At 40.7% G+C, this 17,954-nt stretch overlaps 1 protein-coding gene across 8 annotated transcripts in view; it reads left to right on the top strand.

The window, feature by feature from the left end:
• Nucleotides 1–17,954, top strand: part of LOC122557667 (leucine-rich repeat-containing protein 4C) — a 998,121-nt gene that overhangs the window by 162,554 nt on the left and 817,613 nt on the right. For all 8 annotated transcript variants that reach the window (XM_087996325.1, XM_087996323.1, XM_043705489.2 and 5 more), the window contains exon 2: nt 2,023–2,111. The gene's annotated coding sequence lies outside the window, so the exon portion shown is untranslated. The remainder of the gene's footprint in view (nt 1–2,022; nt 2,112–17,954) is intronic.

The raw sequence follows: 17,954 nt of genomic DNA on the forward strand, positions 1-17,954 counted from the left end.
TCAAGCCTGTTCACAACCTTATATTTTTCAATGAGTTCACTTCTTATTCATCTGAATGTCAGAGAACATAAGTCTCTCATCAAGGCAGTAGCTCTGTAAAAATTCTTAGCTATACTTTTTTGCTTTTTTTTATTGTGTGGTTAATGTGAACAGTGTAATTTAGTAGTGGGACAATGCTACTCCTTTAACAAGGTGATGTTGTCCTAGGGTTTTTTTCAGAGAGGTCGTAAAAGACACAGACTCTGAAAAGTCTATGTTGAAGGGTTTTAGGGCCAATTTGATTATAGCTAACAGATACTGCCTCAGCAGAAGGCTTTTAAGTGTAAAAAAAAATTGTACAATGAAAGGGGAGCAGCCAGTTCTCCCAGCTCGGCTTTTCTCTGGTTTGGTTTGGCTTTTAGCATTGGTGTTGAAGAAGGCTGCTGGATCCAAAGAAGCAGGCCCATGGTGATCTCTCTCTGACATGTCTCCTGTAAGACCCTGTGTTTGATTTTAGCTTTTATACCAAGAGGTGTTTATGGGGATTGTTGCAAGTATTTAGAGCAACATCATTAAGTTGGGATAATATGTTGAGTTTTTGGATAGGTTAAGGTATTCTGTTCTCTTTTGTCTGGTTTCATTTGGTAATCTTGTAAATAAATTCTGTTTTGTTTAAAACTGAGTGGTTTGACAAGCTGTATCACTCCTAGAATGTCCACGTTACATGTGCAAAGTTAGGGTCTGGGTTACCCTCTTGAAATGTCTTGAGGGGGTCTGGCCTGGTCCATAACAGATAGCATTTGACAAATAATTTGTTCAAATTGGCAAACTCAAGCATTATCAATGCTCAAAATTTTTTTTTATTTGATTGTGAATGATAATACAGTAGGTTCCGCTATAAAGTGGTCATTCCATTCTCGTGCAGCCCCATGTTATAAGAAAATCACGCAAGAACAGCATCATTTAAGCTAATGGAGCCTGAATTGTGTTATAGCCAATACACATTGTAAAAGTTTGTGCTATAGTAACAATGTCCCCAATTTGTCAACCGTGTTATAGCGAATTTGCATTAAGGAAACGTGCATTATAGTAGAACCACCTGTATATCTTTAACTTGGAAACAAATGTGTTACATTTCTGTTCCAATACATATTATTTTAAAATTTGTTGAATAAATTTGGTATCTGGTCTTCAATGAACACTATAATATTGTTGAATAGATAAGCATGCTGCCGTGAGCTGTTTCTTTTTAAGTAACTTTAAAAATGCAGGAAGGAAAGTGGTTACAATTTTCAAGTGATGACCTTCATGCGTTAATCAGGGTATACCACAGCCAGATCACCCTTTCTTGAATTCTAAAGGAGAGTCGTATCAGACTCGAAATGTTAATTTTGTTTCTGTTTCTACAGATGCGGCCAGACCCCCTGAAATTTTCTGCTATTTTCTGTTTTTATTTCAGATTTCCAGCACTGCAATATTTTGCTTTTATTTGATTATTCCTGTAAGACCCTGCTTAAACCCAACTTCTTTGACTAAATTCTTTGTTGCTCCTAATGTCTCTTTCTTTGTCTCAGTAATTATCCTTCAGTTACAGAACTTGACAATGCTGAAGGTACAGTATAACTAATATTATTGCCACTTCAGCAACCGGTCCCAGCAAATGCAACTAATTCACTTTACCTAACTGTGGTTTCAATAGACAAATGTGTTTGTTACAGTCATTGATCTTTTATGTATCTGTATAAAGTCCATTGTCTGATCCACTGCTGCAAAAACATGCAACGTTGTTTCTGCTACAGTTTTAGGTCTCATAGGTAGTTAAGCACTATTTCCCAGCAGATGTCATATGGTGACCGTTCTAATTGTGTATGCTTGTATCGGCTGGCAGACGTGTCAGCTAAGTGGTAGAAATCAGCAGAGACATGTACCACATCATTTACATTCAAAGCAAATTTATTTGCTTCTTTTTAATAGTCAGTAATAAAACATTCTTTTTCAGGTTCTCATTTGCTTTTCTTGAATTTTATTTAAATTTGTGTTTAGATTTTCGCAAGTGATGGTCCCGAGAAACAGGTGCACAGAGTACGATTACCAGTGGCTGTTTAAAATTTCAAATGCTGAAAACAACTGAGGTAATTAACTGATTTTCCTTTGTACTGTTAGTTTACTCATGAAGAGAAGGACATATAAAATCTGTGCACACAATATTTGAATGTTCTGATCAGTTTAAGACTGATCGTTTTTTTACCAAGTTTGATTATTTTACATCTTGTCATACATTTTCCTTTTTATCAAGGGACCAAAATTATTTTGAATTATCTCATCTTGTGGACTTCCATAACCTCTTGTTGATTGTCTCAGGGAGTATGGTCTCTGGTGCATGTGTTCAAACCAAGGCTATCTGAAAAGCGATTAGTCTTTAATCCTTCAATATAATTAAAGCATGACTAGAGAATTATCCAAAAACCACATCCTTTCATTTTTATATCTTTTTTTAGTTGTCTTGATGTTCTTCCTAATTCTTTTATTCAGCCAAATTGAGGTAGACATTGTGAGGCTCCTTTCCCAGTGACAGTGATTTTGGATGGATCCATATGGCTCTGAGACACTGATAGAATGCCCACATGTGTGTACGACACAATTTCTTTTCCATTGTGTTCTTGAGAAAATACTTGCTCATGTTTTGTTCTTATGTATGAGGTTGGGAGCCATCCATCATTTTGGTTACAATGTGGATACTTGCAAGTAGCAAAATGGTGTATTTCAACATAATTTGTCACATGTTTACTGCTTACAAATGAATGGAAGGCTCTTCCTTTGAAGATCTTGTCCCTTTCAGTGAATTGTCATCAGGGAAATCACAATGGAGAATTACCAAGGTCAACACATAACTGAACTAACAACAGTTGTTGAGGTATAGTTATTAATCCAGCATGCATCATGAAACTTATTATTTTAATAGCAGTGATAACCATTTGCATTTATATAGAGTTCATCTCATTAAAAAAATCCCTAAGTGCTTTGTAAGCCAGTGAAGCGAGCAGATAAGTAGGAAGTAAAGTGGGGGAGGAATCTTAAAGATCAAGACAAACAGAACATTGTTAGAAGGATTGAAGAAAGCAAGCAACAAGGTAGAAAAATCAAAGCACTTTTCGGAGAGAATTTTGGACATAAGTTATATTTGAAATTTACCCACTAGGTGGCATATTTTTTGATACCAACCAGTTCGAATGATGTGACTGCCTCTAATCCTTCTAATTTTTATTAGTCTAAGTTACTGATAGTGTGTGGGAAGAACGCCACCAGAAAGTGTTCAACAGAACATAGAAAATTACAGCGCAGTACAGGCCCTTCAGCCCTCGATGTTGCGCCTACCAGTAAAACCAATCTGAAGCCCATCTAATCCACACTAGCCAATTCTTGTCCATATATGTATCCAATGACCATTTAAATACCCTTCAAGTTGGTGAGTCTACGACAGTTGCAGGCAGTGCATTCCATGCCCCTACCTACTCTGACATCTGTCCTACCTCTATCACGCCTTAATTTAAAGCTATGTCCCCTCGTGTTAGTCATCGCCATCCAAGGAAAAAGGCTCTCACTGTCCACCCTATCTAACCCTCTGATTATTTTATATGTCTCTATTAAATCACCTCCTTCCCTCCAATGAAAACAGCCTCAAGTCCCTCAGCCTTTCCTCATAAGACCTTCCCTCCATACCAGGCAACATCGTAGTAAATGCCCTTGGAACCTTTCCAAAGCTTCCACATCCTTCCTATTATGTGGTAACCAGAACTGTATGCAATACTCCAAGTGTGGCCGCACCGGAGTTTTGTACAGCTGCAGCATGACCTCATGGTTCCGAAACTCAATCCCTCAAATAATAAAAGTTAACACACCATATCAACCTGGGTGGCAACTTTTAGGGATCTATGTACATGGACACCGAGATCTCTCTGCTCATCTACACTACCAAGAATCTTACCATTAGCGTAGTACTCTTTCTTCCAAAGTGAATCACCTCACACTTTTCCGCATTAAACTCCATTTGTCACTTCTCAATCCAGCTCTTCAGCTTATCTATGTCCCTCCATAACCTGCAACATTCTTTGTCACTATTCACAACTCTACTGAACTTAGTGTCATCCGCAAATTTACTAACCTATCCTTCTTGGCCCTCATCCAGGTCGTTTGTATAAGTGACAAACGGCAGTGGACCCAAAACTGATCCTTGCTGTATACCATTAGTAACTGAAGTCCAGGATAAGCATTTCCCACCAACCATCACCGTCTTTCAGCTAGCCAATTTCTGATCCAAACCCCAAAACACCCTCAATCCCATGCCTCAGTATTTTGTGCAATAGCTTACTGTGGGGAATCTTATCAAATGCCTTACTGAAATCCATATATACCAGCTTTACCCTCATCCACCGGTTTGGTCACCTTTTCAAAGAGTTCAATAAGGTTTGTGAAGCATAACCTACCCTTCACAAAACCGTGTTGACTATCCATAATCAACTTAATCCTTTCTAGATGATTATAAATCCTATTTCTTATAATCCTTTCCAGCACTTTATCCACAACCGAAGTAAGGCTCACTGGTCTATAATTACCAGGGTTGTCTGTATTCCCCTTCTTGAACTAGGAGACAACATTTGCTATCCTCCAGTCTTCTGGTACTATTCCTGTAGACAATAACAACATAAAGATCAAAGCCAAAGATCCGGCAATCTCCTCCCTGGCTTCCCAGAGAATTTTTGGATAAATCCCATTCAGCCCAGGGGACTTATCTATTTTTACACTTTCCAGAATTGCTAACACTTCTTCCTTGCAAACCTCAATCCCATCTAATCTAGTAGCCTGTTTCTCAGTATTCTGCTTGACAACATTGTCTTTTTCAAATGTGAATACTGATGAAAAATATTCATTTAGCACTTCGCCTATCTCCTCTGACTCCACGCACAACTATCCACGACTCTCCTTGATTGGCCCTAATCTTACTCTAGTCATTCTTTCATTCCTGATATAGCTATAAAAAACCTTGATCCTATCTGCCAATGACTTCTCATGTCCCCTGTTGGCTCTTCTTAACTCTCTCTTTCGGTCATTCCTGGCTAACCTGTAACTCAAACACCCTAACTGAACCATCACATCTCATCCGAACATAAGCCTTCTTCCTCCGTTTGACAAGAAAAGATAGGCTTAATCCTGAAAAGCCAAATAGGTTTATTAATTGTGTTTAATAGCTAGTTACATTTCATTTGCATTATGTGATAAAATATCGTGAGGCTGTCAGATTTGACATTATTGTAAATATGAATTACTATTAGCTACATGAATTTAGCATTTGCAATTAATGCAATTCAGCTCCTCACAGGAACCGTCCTTTATTTCCTGACACTATAATGTCAATTAACTCTTTCAGTTACTAATACTTTTATACAAAATTAGGTGTTAATGTCAAGGGAGTTTAGAATAAGAATTGAAAAGGGTAGTGCCGGAATGTCACATTCCTTATGAAGGGCTTATGACCGAAGCATCGACTTTCCTGCTCCTCGGATGCTGCCTGACCTGCTGCGTTTTTCCAGCGCCACCCTTTTTGCCTCTGACTCTCCAGCATCTGCAGGCCTCACGTTTTCAGAGTTTCAAATAATCTGGAGTGAGATGGATTGCAGGGATGTGCAAAAGAAAACTGGTACTGGAAATTGCTTCTAAGATGTTGAGTGAGAATATTAATGATAATTTTGTTGGTTTGCAGGATGAGTGGCTTTGGTGTAAGCACTAAAAGCTTTTGGAATAGTGGAAATGAATGAAAGTTGAGGATTTTGAAGGTGACACTATTATTTTACTTCATATTGTTTGGTGCAGTGGTTTCTGCAAGCTCGTTTGCTTGTCAATGCCATCAGCACTTGCAGTGGCACGCACTGCAATTAATGGTATTAAATTAGCTTTAAGAATTTTATATTTATGGAATAATATGGAGAGGCTGTCTCATTAATGTTCTTGATTACTGTTTTAGTAAGATATAAACAATGGAAGAGACAAAAATAAATTGCTTCTAAATTTGGTTTAGGAGCTTTCATTGGTGTTGATGTTCTGGGAAATAGATGTTGTTCCCTGAACTTTACAATATTTAACATTTAAAACCAAGATTTTGCTCCAAATATGGAAGAACTCTGTCCTTGGTAAACAGTCCTTGCTGATCAGATTTATTCTAATGCGAGACATGTGTTGGGTGTAACAGGGAAAATATCAGATGTGGACTCGTCAAACATAAATAACCTCTTGTGGTGAATCCTTGTTACCTATTGCCACTGGTTATTTTTGTTGACATGATGTTGCCAGTTCCTCAGTCTTCTCTAATACATTAGCTGATGGTTGTAATGAGGTTTAAGAGGATACTGATAACCCATTAACCTAGTCAGTGCCTTTCTGGGATTTACTATTATTTGCAGTGTACACTGGAGTATTATTTTGAAACATATAGATGTGATTCAGTTCAATTCAAGCTATTGACGTGTGGTGTACTGAATCTGTTAGAAAAATCTGAATCACTTAGTGATGGTGAGGTGTGACCAAGCCAGTCAATGAAGGGAAAATTATTAGAGTTCAAATCCCACTGTGGCAGCTGAGGAATTTAAATTTTGTCAGTTAAATACATCAACAATTAAAAATAAATGCTGGATCTCTGTACCTGAAGATACCCTTTGGATTATTGTGGAAAACACACCTAATTCACTCTGGTCCTTTAAGGAAGGAATCCGCCACCATTGACAGTCTGGCTATTATGCATTGAAGACAAGCAAGAATGGGTTTGACTCTTAACTGCCCTCTGAAGTGGATTAGCAAGGCACTCAGCTGTACCAATCTGCTACAGTAGAGTAGAATAAGAATAAAATGACTTAGAGAATCTGACAATGGTGCCATGACCAACAAATACAAATCAAGCATTTCACCTGACGAAGGAGCAGTGCTCCGAAAGCTTGTGATTTCAAATAAACCTGTTGGACTATAACCTGGTGACATGGGACTTGTGATCTCGCCCACCCAATCCAGTACCATCACATCCATACCATTCAACATGGAGGGAGTGACCACAGAACTCCTCAACATTGACTTTGGATTCTATAAGATCTCATCACAGACAAGGAAGCCTACTACTGATCCCCAGCAGCTACCGCACCCTTCTCCACTCATGAGGAATCAGTACTCCTCAATGTTGAACATCATTTAGATGTACAGGAGTTAACAGAATCCATGACAGTATTGGGAGGAGTGACAAAATGAAAAAAAGAAATTTTTTTTTTTTAAGAAAACTTCCTTAACACTGAAAACCTGTGGGAATACGATTCCACAATTAGAGACATAGAGTCATACAGCACAGAAACAGACCCTTCAGTCCAACCCATCCATGCTGACAAATGTCCCAAACTGAATTGGACCCACTTGCTTATATTTGGCCCATATCCCTCAAAACCTTTGCTATTCATGTACATGTCCAAATGTCTTCTAAATGTTGTAACTGTACCTGCATCTACCACCGCTTCTGGCAATTCATTCCATATATGACCCACTCTCTGTGTGAAAATGTTGCCCTCAGGTCCCTTTTAAATCTTTTTCTCCTCACTTTTATACAACCCTAAGCTTTAAACTCCCCCATGTTCGGGAAAAGACCTCTTACTTTCCAGTGAAAAAAGTCCCAACTTATAACTCGAGCCCTCCAGTTCCAGCAACATTGTGGTAAATCTTTTCTGAATCCTTTCCAATGTACTAATATCCTTCCTAAAGCAGGACAACTAGAGCAGTACTCCGAAAGTGGCCTCACCAACGACCTGTACAACCTCAACACGATGTCCCAATTCCTAAACTCAATGGTCTGAGCAATGAAGGCAAGCAAGCTAAATGCCTTCTTAGAACAAAGAGCGAAGAACTTTACAGCACAGGAACAGACCCTCAGGCCCTCCAAGCCTGCGCCGATCCAGATCCTCTCCCTAAACCTGCCACCTATTTTCGAAGGACCTGTACCCCTTTGCTCCCTGCCCATTCGTGTATACGTCGAGATACATCTTAAATGACACTATTGTTCCGCTGGGGCATTAACAGATATCTTTGCAGTATCCTTGAACACCATAAGACTATAAGACATAGGAGTGGAAGTCAGGCCATTCAGCCCATCGAGTCTGCTACGCCATTCAATCATGTCTGATGGGCATTGCCACGCCACTTACCCGTACTCTCCCCAAAGCCCTTAATTCTTTGCGAGATCAAGAATTTGTCAATGTCTAACGTCCTGGCCTCCACCGCACTCCATGGCAGTGAATTCCACAGGCCCACCGCTCTACGGCTAAAGAAATGTTTCCTCATTTCCATTCTAAATTGACCCCATCTAATTCTAAGGCTGTGCCCACGGTCCTAGTATCCTGCCTAAGGAAACAAATTCCCAGCATCCACCTTTTCTAAGCCATGCATTATCTTGTAAGTTTCTATTGGATTTCCCCTCAACCTTCTAAACTCTAATGAATACAATCCTCAGCCGTTCATTGTATGTTCGGCCGACCATTTCAGGGATCATCCGTGTGAATCTCCGCTGGACACGCTCTTGAGGTGTGGGGCCCAAAATTGGATACAGTATTCTAAATGGAGTCTAACTAGAGCTTTATAAAGTCTCAGTAGCACATTGCTGTTTTTACATTCCAACCCTCTTTGGATAAATGACAACATAACATTTGCTTTCTTAACCATGGACTCAACCTGCAAGTCAACCTTTAGGGAATCCTGGACTAGTACTCCCAGATCCCTTTCTACTTTGGCTTTATAAATTTTCTCACCGTTTAGAAAATAGTTCATGTATGTATTCCTTTTTCCAAAGTGCAAGACCTCGCATTTGCTCACACTGAATTTCATCAGCCATTTCCTGGACCACTCTCCTAAACTAGGTAAATCAAACCAGCGGAAAAAGGGGGTGCAGTGGTAGTTTGGCGCACTGACCTCTACACTGCTGAAGCCAGATGCCAACTCGAAGACACCTCCTCCTACTGCCCCCTCAACCATGACCCTAACCCCATCACCAAACTGTCATCTCCCAGACCATACAGAACCTCATCACCTCAGGAGATCTCCCACCCACAGCTTCCAACCTCACAGTCCGGAAACCCCGCACCGCCCGATTCTACCTCCTTCCCAAGATCCACAAGCCTGACCACCCTGGCCACCCCATTGTCTCAGCCTGCTCCTGCCCCACCGAACTCATTTCCACCTACCTTGACACTGTCCTATCCCCCCTAGTCCAGGAACTCCCCACATGCATTCGAAAACACCACCCATGCCCTCCACCTCCTCCAAGATTTCCATTTCTTGGCCCCTACTGCCTCATCTTCACCATGGATATCCAATCCCTCTACACCTCCATCCACCATGACCAGGGCCTGCAAGCCCTCTGTTTCTTCCTCTCCCGAAGTCCCCAACAGTACCCTTTCACTGACACTCTCATTCGTTTGGCTGAACTGGTCCTAACCCTATACAATCCATTCTTCAAATCCTGCCTCTTCCTCCAGACCAAAGGGGTAGCCATAGGCACCCAGATGGGCCCCAGCTATGCCTGTCTCTTTGTTGGCTACGTAGAACAGTCCACCTTCCGTAGTTACACTGGCACGACTCCCCACCTCTTCCTCCGCTACATTGATGACTGCATCGGTGCCACCTCGTGCTCCCGCGAGGAAGTTGCACAAATTATCAACTTCACCAACACATTCCACCCTGATCTTAAATTCACCTGGACCATCTCTGACACCTCCTTCCCCTTCCCGGACCTCTCCATCTCCATAAATGACGACCGACTTGACACTGACATTTTTTACAAACCCACTGACTTCCACAGCTACCTGGATTACACCTCTTCCCACTCTACCTCCTGCAAAAATGCCATCCCGTATTCCCAAATCCTCCGCCTTTGCCGAATCTGCTCCCAGGAGGACCAGTTTCACCACAGAACACACCAGATGGCCTCCTTCTTTAGAGACCGCAATTTCCCTTCCCATGTGGTTAAAGATGCCATCCAACTCATCTCGTCCACATCCCGCACCTCCGCCCTCAGACCCCACCCCTCCAACTGTAACAAGGACAGTGCTCACCTTCCACCCTACCAACCTTCGCATAAACCACATCATCCGACGACATTTCCGCCACCTCCAAACGGACCCCACCACCAGGGATATATGTCCCTCCCCACCTCTTTCTGCAAAGACCATTCCCTCCGTGACTACCTGGTCAGGTCCACGCCCCCCCTACAACTCACCCTCCCTTCCTGGCACCCTCCCCTGCCACTGCAGGAATAGCAAAACCTGCGCCCACACCACCTCCCTCACCTCCATCCAAGGCTCTAAAGGAGCCTTCCACATCCATCAACGTTTTACCTGCACATCCACCAATATCATTTATTGTATCCATTGCTCCCGATGCGGTATCCTCTACATTGGGGAGACTGGATGCCTTCTAGCAGAGCGCTTTAGGGAACATCTCTGGGACAGCTGCACCAATCAACCCCACTGCCCTGTGGCCCAACATTTCAACTCCCCCTCCCACTCTGCTGAAGATATGCAGGCCCTGGGCTGCCTCCACCGCCGCTCTCTCACCACTCGATGTCTGGAGGAAGAAAGCCTCATCTTCCGTCTTGGAACACTTCAACCCCATGGCATCAATGTGGATTTCCCCAGTTTCATCATTTCCCCTTCCCCCACATCACCCCATCTCCAACCTTCCAGCTCAGCACTGCCCTCATGACCTGTCCTACCTGCCTATCTTCCTTTCCACCTATCCACTTCACCCTCCTCTCTGACCAATCACCTTCATCCCCACCCCATTCACCCATTGTACTCTATGCTACCTTCCCCACCCTCCTCTCTGACCTATCACCTCCATCCCCACCCCCATTCCCCTATTGTACTCTATGCGACTTTCTCCCCACCCCCACTCCCCTCTCAGTCATCTCTCCACTCTGCAGGCCTCCTGCCTCTATTCCTGATGAAGGACTTTTGCCCGAAACGTCAGTTTTCCTGCTTGGATGCTGCCTGACCTGCTGTGCTTTTCCAGCACCACCCTAATCTACACTCTCCTGAACTGTCTTAATCTTTCTGCAGCCTTCCCACCTCCTCAGAACTGTCTGCCTAACTTTGTACCATCGATGAACTTCACCAGAATGCCCCCAGTCCCTTCATTCAGATCATTAATATATAAAGTGAACAGCTTGCAGCCGCAACACTGAACCCTGCAGGACACCACTTGTCACTAGCTGCCATTCCGGGAGAGGTCACAGAGGACTGGAGAATGCTAATATTGTCTCCTTGTTTAAGAAGGGTAGCAAGGATAATCCAAGTAATTGCAGACCTGTGAGCCTGATGTTAGTGGTAGGGAAGCTACTGGAGAAGATATGAAGGGATAGGATATATACCCATTTGGAATGAAGTGGGCTTATCAGTGACAGACAGCATGGTTTTGTGCAGGGAAGGTCATGTCTTACAAACCTAATAGAATTCTTTGAAGAGATGACAAAGTTAGTTGATGAGGTAAGAGATGGAGATGGCATACACTTGGACTTTAGTAAGGTGTTTGATAAGGTTCCCCATGGTAGGCCGATGAAGGTCCAGGGTGTTCTAGTGAGATCGATAGAGAACTGGTTGGGTTAACCACCCTGTCTACCTGTGACACAAATTTCAAGAATTAGTCACCTGAACTTATAGGTCTCTCTGTACTACAACACTACCCAGGGCCCTGCCATTATCTGTATAAGTCCTGCCTTTGTTTGTTTTGCCAAAATGCAATACATCTCATTTATTGAAATTACATTCCATCTGCTACTCCTCAGCTCATTGGCCCAAGTGATTAAGATCCTTTTGCGATCTTAAATAAAATTCTTCACTGTTAACCATGACACCAATTTTGGTGTCATCCGCAAACTCACTGACCATTCCTCCTAAATTCTCATCCAAATCGTTTGTAAAAATGACAAACTATTGTTAACCCAGAACCGATTCCTGTGGAACACTACTGGTCACAGACCTCCAGTCCGAAAAACTACTCCCTATCACCACTCTCTATCTCCTACTATCAAGCCAATATTGCATCCTCTTGACTAGCTCTCTCTGAATCCCATGTGATCTAATTTTACTAAACAGCCTACCATGCAGCATCTTGGCAAAGGCTTCACTAAAGTTCTTGTGGACAATGTCTACCACCTTGCCATCATCAATCTTTTTGGTTAGTTCCTCAAAAGAAAATCAGGTTTTTGACACACTATTCCACACACACAAAACCATGCTGACCATCCCTCATCAGGAGAAAGTGAGGCCTGCAAATGCTGCAGATCAGAGTCGAGAGTGTGGTGCTGGAAAAGCACAGCAAGTCAGGCAGCATCCAAAGAGCAGGACAATCAATATTTCGGGCATAAGCCCTCCCTTTCTAAATACATATAAATTCCATGATCCAGCACTGATGTCATACTCATGAGTCTACGGTTCCTTGGATTCTCCTTGTAGCTTATTAAAAATAAAGTCAGAACATTAACCACCGTGCAGTCCTCTGGCACCATGGGATACAAATATCACTGCTAGTTGATCCCACATAGTATGTTTTTAAATACCGAGAAAGTCGACTGGCAGCAATTAACAGTTTCCAACTTGTTAAAATGCTACGTGGTCTTGAATTTGTTTGATTTCCTGAGAAAAGCTTATTTTATGTCTGCAGTACAGGTCGGGGAATATCACACTGTCTGTTTATTTGACTGAGCTGTGAGGTGCTATTTCCATGAAGTTAATGATCAAACAGTGCAAGTCTGACAATTTCTATGTTGAATTACATATCTGCACCCACCTGAATTGCTGTGGTTTTCCTTTTGCTGTTCCTTGCATGTGCACTTAAATGACAGTGTACACTCCTAAATTCACTGATATTTTATTCAGTATTTGAACCATTGTTTTGAATAGGTTTTGTCTTGCTTCTCGCTTTAGTAATCAAAGGTAGGATCACTTTGAATTTAAAGTGAATCTGAATGGCATTTTTAAAATACCGCTGCATTCGTAATTATTAAAAGTCTAATATTTTTGACAGTTTGCTTTTTATTTTGTTTGAAGTGATGGTGAATCTAGTTTGAACACTTGTAGTTTCTTCATTGAAGAATGTACCATGAAAACATATTGAATTTGAACATGGAATTTGCAGAAGTGTTCTCTTAATCAATGACACATTGTGCGTCAGTTGGGCAATGATTTGACACAGACAGCTTTAGATGGAGGACAAAGGTGTTTGTAACAGGCTGATGTGGTGTTCTATACAAGGTCTTATGTGACTCTCATCAAGTCATTTATTTTAGTGAATCTTGAATTGCAGATAGTATTAAACCAACTGCAATGTAAGAAGATTGTTGAGGTTGGAAGTTATAGAAAACTATGGCAGAAGATAGGTTGAATAGTCAAGGTCTTTTCCCCAGGGTAGGGAGTCCAATACTAGAGGGCATAAGTTTAAGGTGAAAGATTTAAAAGTGACCTAAGGGGCAACTTTTTCATGCAGAGGGTAGTGCGTGCATGGAACGAGCTGCCAGAGGAGGTGGTGGAGGCTAGTAAATTAACAAAATTTAAAAGGCATCTGGATGGGTACATGAACAGAAAAGGTTTAGACGGATGTGGGCTAACCTAGATCAATTTGGGATATCTGGTCAACATGGACGAGTTGGACTGAAGTGTCTGTTTTCATGCTGTACTCTATGACACCAATTTAATTCTTTCCCTCCCATCATTAACTGCAGGAGAGGGCTGACAGGTACCTTGGGCTATGTATTTGGCCAGGAAATTATATACTCGATGGCCTATTTCCACATTATGGGATTTCTATGATATGCCTACAAAGGTATGGGATGATAAAAACAGGCATTCATCTCCCCTCAGATATTTATTTTCATTCAGGTTATTGGAACTAGCCTTGACAATGTTGCCACTGTATTTTCACTGTGGTTGATGTGTTAACAAAGCCCCTATTGAAGTCAGCTGAAAAGATGATTCAAGATAGTTTTCACATTTTAAGACATTTACTGAAACAGGCTATTCATTGAATATAATTTTTGCAGATTACTTATACTTTAAGATAATTTGCTTTTCTCACAGCAACAAAGTGCATTTCACAGATATACTCTGCTTGAAGTAGATGTTGCTTTAATTGGCTTTAATTCTCCCTGACCCAGTCTGAGGTGATTCCTAGCTCCTGAGGATTTCCTTCCAATCTTTTTCTTTCTCAACTTGGGAATTTTTAATCTCACTACTGTTCATAAAAAGACCTGATATGCAACTGGACCCCTTTTGTTTTAACATTTGTGTGTTCATAATGCACCACAATTACTCTCACTCAAGGACTTCGAAAACGTAATATATTGAGAGGACTTACAGGGTGGATGATAAAACAATGTTTTCCCCATGGAAGATATTGGAACCAGGGTCACATTAAAAATGAGGCATTTCCAAGAAATGTGGATTTATTTTTTCCTTCGAAAGTTGAGGGTGTCTCAAACTCTCTTCTCTGGATTGGAAGCACGGTCATTGAATATTTTTAGGGCAGAAGTAAATAAATTATTGATTATTGAGGGAGTCAAAGGTTATTTTGGATACATTGGAATGCGGAGTTGCAGCTACCAGATCAGCTTTGATCTTACTGAATTGCATAGTTCTGTACCTCATTTGTATTTTTGTAACATTTAATTACTTGGGGATCTTATGAATAACTTTTTAAATTCTGTTATTATGATATGCAGAAATAACTATATGAAGAGATTATTGTGTAGGCCTAAATTTACCAGGTTAGATTTATTTTATGGGTTAATGGATGTAAATAAAACACTGTATAGAAGGAAACTTAGGAAATACTGATTAAAACAATGGATTTGGAATCCATCTACAAAAGATTTGAATGAATATTTTTCAAGTATTTTCCTTAGAGACTGCTGATTGATCAAACTTGGATCAAACAGTTAAACAACTTATAAATCATCCAGATGGATTGTTGTACAGGAATGATGTGAATCTTAGTTATCCAGAGTTGACATCTACATGAATTTCAGTCTATGCAAGATTTCTCCAATACTTAACCAATCCAAATGTTTCAGAAGTTAAAATATTATTGATGCTCATTCATTGTTCAAGTTCCAAGTCTTAGCCATTACAATGAATTAATATCTATAACAATTCCTTCTATTTTAACTAACTCTCAAACCAATCCCATAGTTAGTTCAATGCACCACATCACTCCATTTTTGAAATGTGTTGTGAAAATTTATTTCCATTTTATTATTTATCTAATCATTTTTCTAATTAATTTTCTATATGTATGTATATATGCTACCCTCAGCCACATTATCTGGAACAATGGAGTAAGTTTCTGTTTGGATAGCAATTACACTCAGTTTAACCTCTCTAGCTTTTCATTCACCCTAAGGCTTTTGCCACTGCCAGGATTGCGTATCTACTGTTAATATTTGAATGAGCTGTAGAATCTTCCATCTGAGTATTGCCACAACTAAAGACTCATCCTGCCTTCAAAAAAATCTCCTTCTCTAGTGCATTGAGTTCAACTCTACAAGCTTTTAGCCTCTTGTTTTCACTTGTGTCTTTTTAACCCCATGATGTGAGCCACCAAGAGATATTTCCCTACATTTGAAGTGCACTGATGTAAACAAAATGTCATGATACTAGTTCAGTAAACTCCTGATAATTGAAAGTTGATTTTTATAATTTTAATTTTTGATTAATCAATAAGTGAAACAAAGTTATACATTAAAACGTGGTAATTTATTCTCAGGGTTTTGAGTTGAAAGATAACTTCAATTAACAATTTATTAATATTAAAATTAATAGCATGAAATAAAACATAGGAATCCCCCTGCTATTATGACACATTCTTTATTCAGAGTGAGTCTTTACGGCACCGTAATAGTGGGGATAAAAATCTGAGACTGCATTATACGAATTGGCAATTAGTTTTGTTTTGCAGAAATAATTCTAATCCATCATTACAATGTTCCAAAAAGTTCAAAGCAAAAGGAATACATGATTAATTGTTTTGAAAGCAAAGGGTGGATTCCAGCATTTATTTCCCAATTCGGTTTCTTGGCCTCAGAGATTTAAATCAATGTGCTCACTAAAGAAAAATGCTACAATGTGTTCAGGAACTTCAATCGTTGCTTCATTCTGTGACCTATTTGTTGTACTTGTCAGAATTTAATTGCAGTCATGAATTTTTGTCAGCAATTCATTGCAACTTGCAGGCTTTGTTTTTAAGCACTCTCAGCTGCGCTATGTTGAATGGAAGTCTTGAATAAATCGAACTGTCCCAGTGGCAAAAACATTTTGATTCACAGCAATGATCTGTGTTATGGAGTAGGAAATCAAGAGTTCATTTGTGACAACCTCACACAGTGGGACTGGGCTTGACCGGTGTCGAGTGCTGACTGGAGGTTAGGTGTGTTCCTGCGAGTGAAAAGCTTGAAGGACAAGTCAACTTATGCTGGGCCTGTGCCAACCTCGACAGCTGCTGAAACAGCAGCATTGGCCTGAGGCCAGGTCACTTGCCCACCCTGCTGTTCAGAGAATGGTATATTGCATTGAAGCACTGAGGAAAGGTTACTTGGACAATCGAAACAATATATTATTTCATAACAGAATTCTAACAGAATTAGCAACAGAAGACTTGCCTAAAATGTGTTAATATTATTATGTTGAGCTTCCTGAGAGAAGAATGAAACCCCTTTATCATTTCACATTGTTTGCGTTGAGTCCACCATCTTTCATTTCTTTCTCTTTCTTTCTTTTAAACTCTGTCTCTTGTTTAAAACTGTTTTAATTAATTATGCTCTATGCTGTGTTCAGAACTATATTTCATCCTGGCTGAATGGACCTTAAAGAGCAAGAGTATTTACTGACTGAAAAACCGAGAAATGTATTCATCTGCCATGGTTCCCTCCTGGAAATCTTGACATTTGAAGTTAACATGAGAGTTAATGCTTCAATTTATAACATAAGAGCATCTTTAAATGTATTTTGTTTCATCACATTCTCATGATATTTCAAGACACTTTTGGGGTGTATTCACTGTCATCAAAGGCATGAATCCAATTTCAGAGAAAAAGATCGTTGAAGCAAATATTGAAAATTCGGTAATGTCTATTGAAAGAGAAATCTTGCCAGGAATGTTATTCTTTCAACAGTACCGTGGAATCATTTTGCCTTCACAACAGGAAACGAGGGCTGTGGTTTAACAGCTCATCCATCAGGCATCACCCTTCTCATAGCAGCACTCTACAAGTTTTGAATGATACAATTAATCTTCAACATGCATCCTGTCTAAACATATCAGGCTCAGCAGCCTACTGTTTCCTCAGTACTGGTTCTCCAATTGGCTTTCAAACTTTGAGAGACCACAAGGCTTTCTTAAGTGGATGATGAGGCTGCACCCTCACCACCACATGTCGAATTTGGGAATAATGCTACTGAACTGGAGAATGGCTCTGAAGCTGTGGATGGACTCACTGTGGAGCATCCGCGATGCCAAGGATGTCATGGATAGCACATTTAGTGGATTGGTCACACCCACAGGTTAGAATTGCTGAGGGAGACAGTGAATGGGTGACCAAAAGGCAGAGAAAGAGTGGGAAGGCAGTACAGGTGTCCCCTGCAGTCATCTCCCTCCAAAACAGGTATACTGTTTTAGGTCAACTAGGAGAAAGCGAGGACTGCAGATGCTGGAGACCAGAGTTGAAAAATGTGCTGCTGGAAAAACACAGCAGGCCAGGCAGCATCCGAGGAGCAGGAGAATCGACGTTTCAGGCATAAGCCCATCTTCAGGAAAGGCTTATGCCCGAAATGTCGATTCTCCTGCTCCTCGGATGCTGCCTGGCCTGCTGTGTTTTTCCAGCACCACATTTTTCAATACTGTTTTAGATA

Source organism: Chiloscyllium plagiosum, unplaced genomic scaffold (assembly GCF_037043375.1).
Source record: "Chiloscyllium plagiosum isolate Xiang-an unplaced genomic scaffold, Cpla_swu_hap1 HiC_scaffold_18, whole genome shotgun sequence".
In the NCBI taxonomy this organism is placed as follows: domain Eukaryota; kingdom Metazoa; phylum Chordata; class Chondrichthyes; order Orectolobiformes; family Hemiscylliidae; genus Chiloscyllium; species Chiloscyllium plagiosum.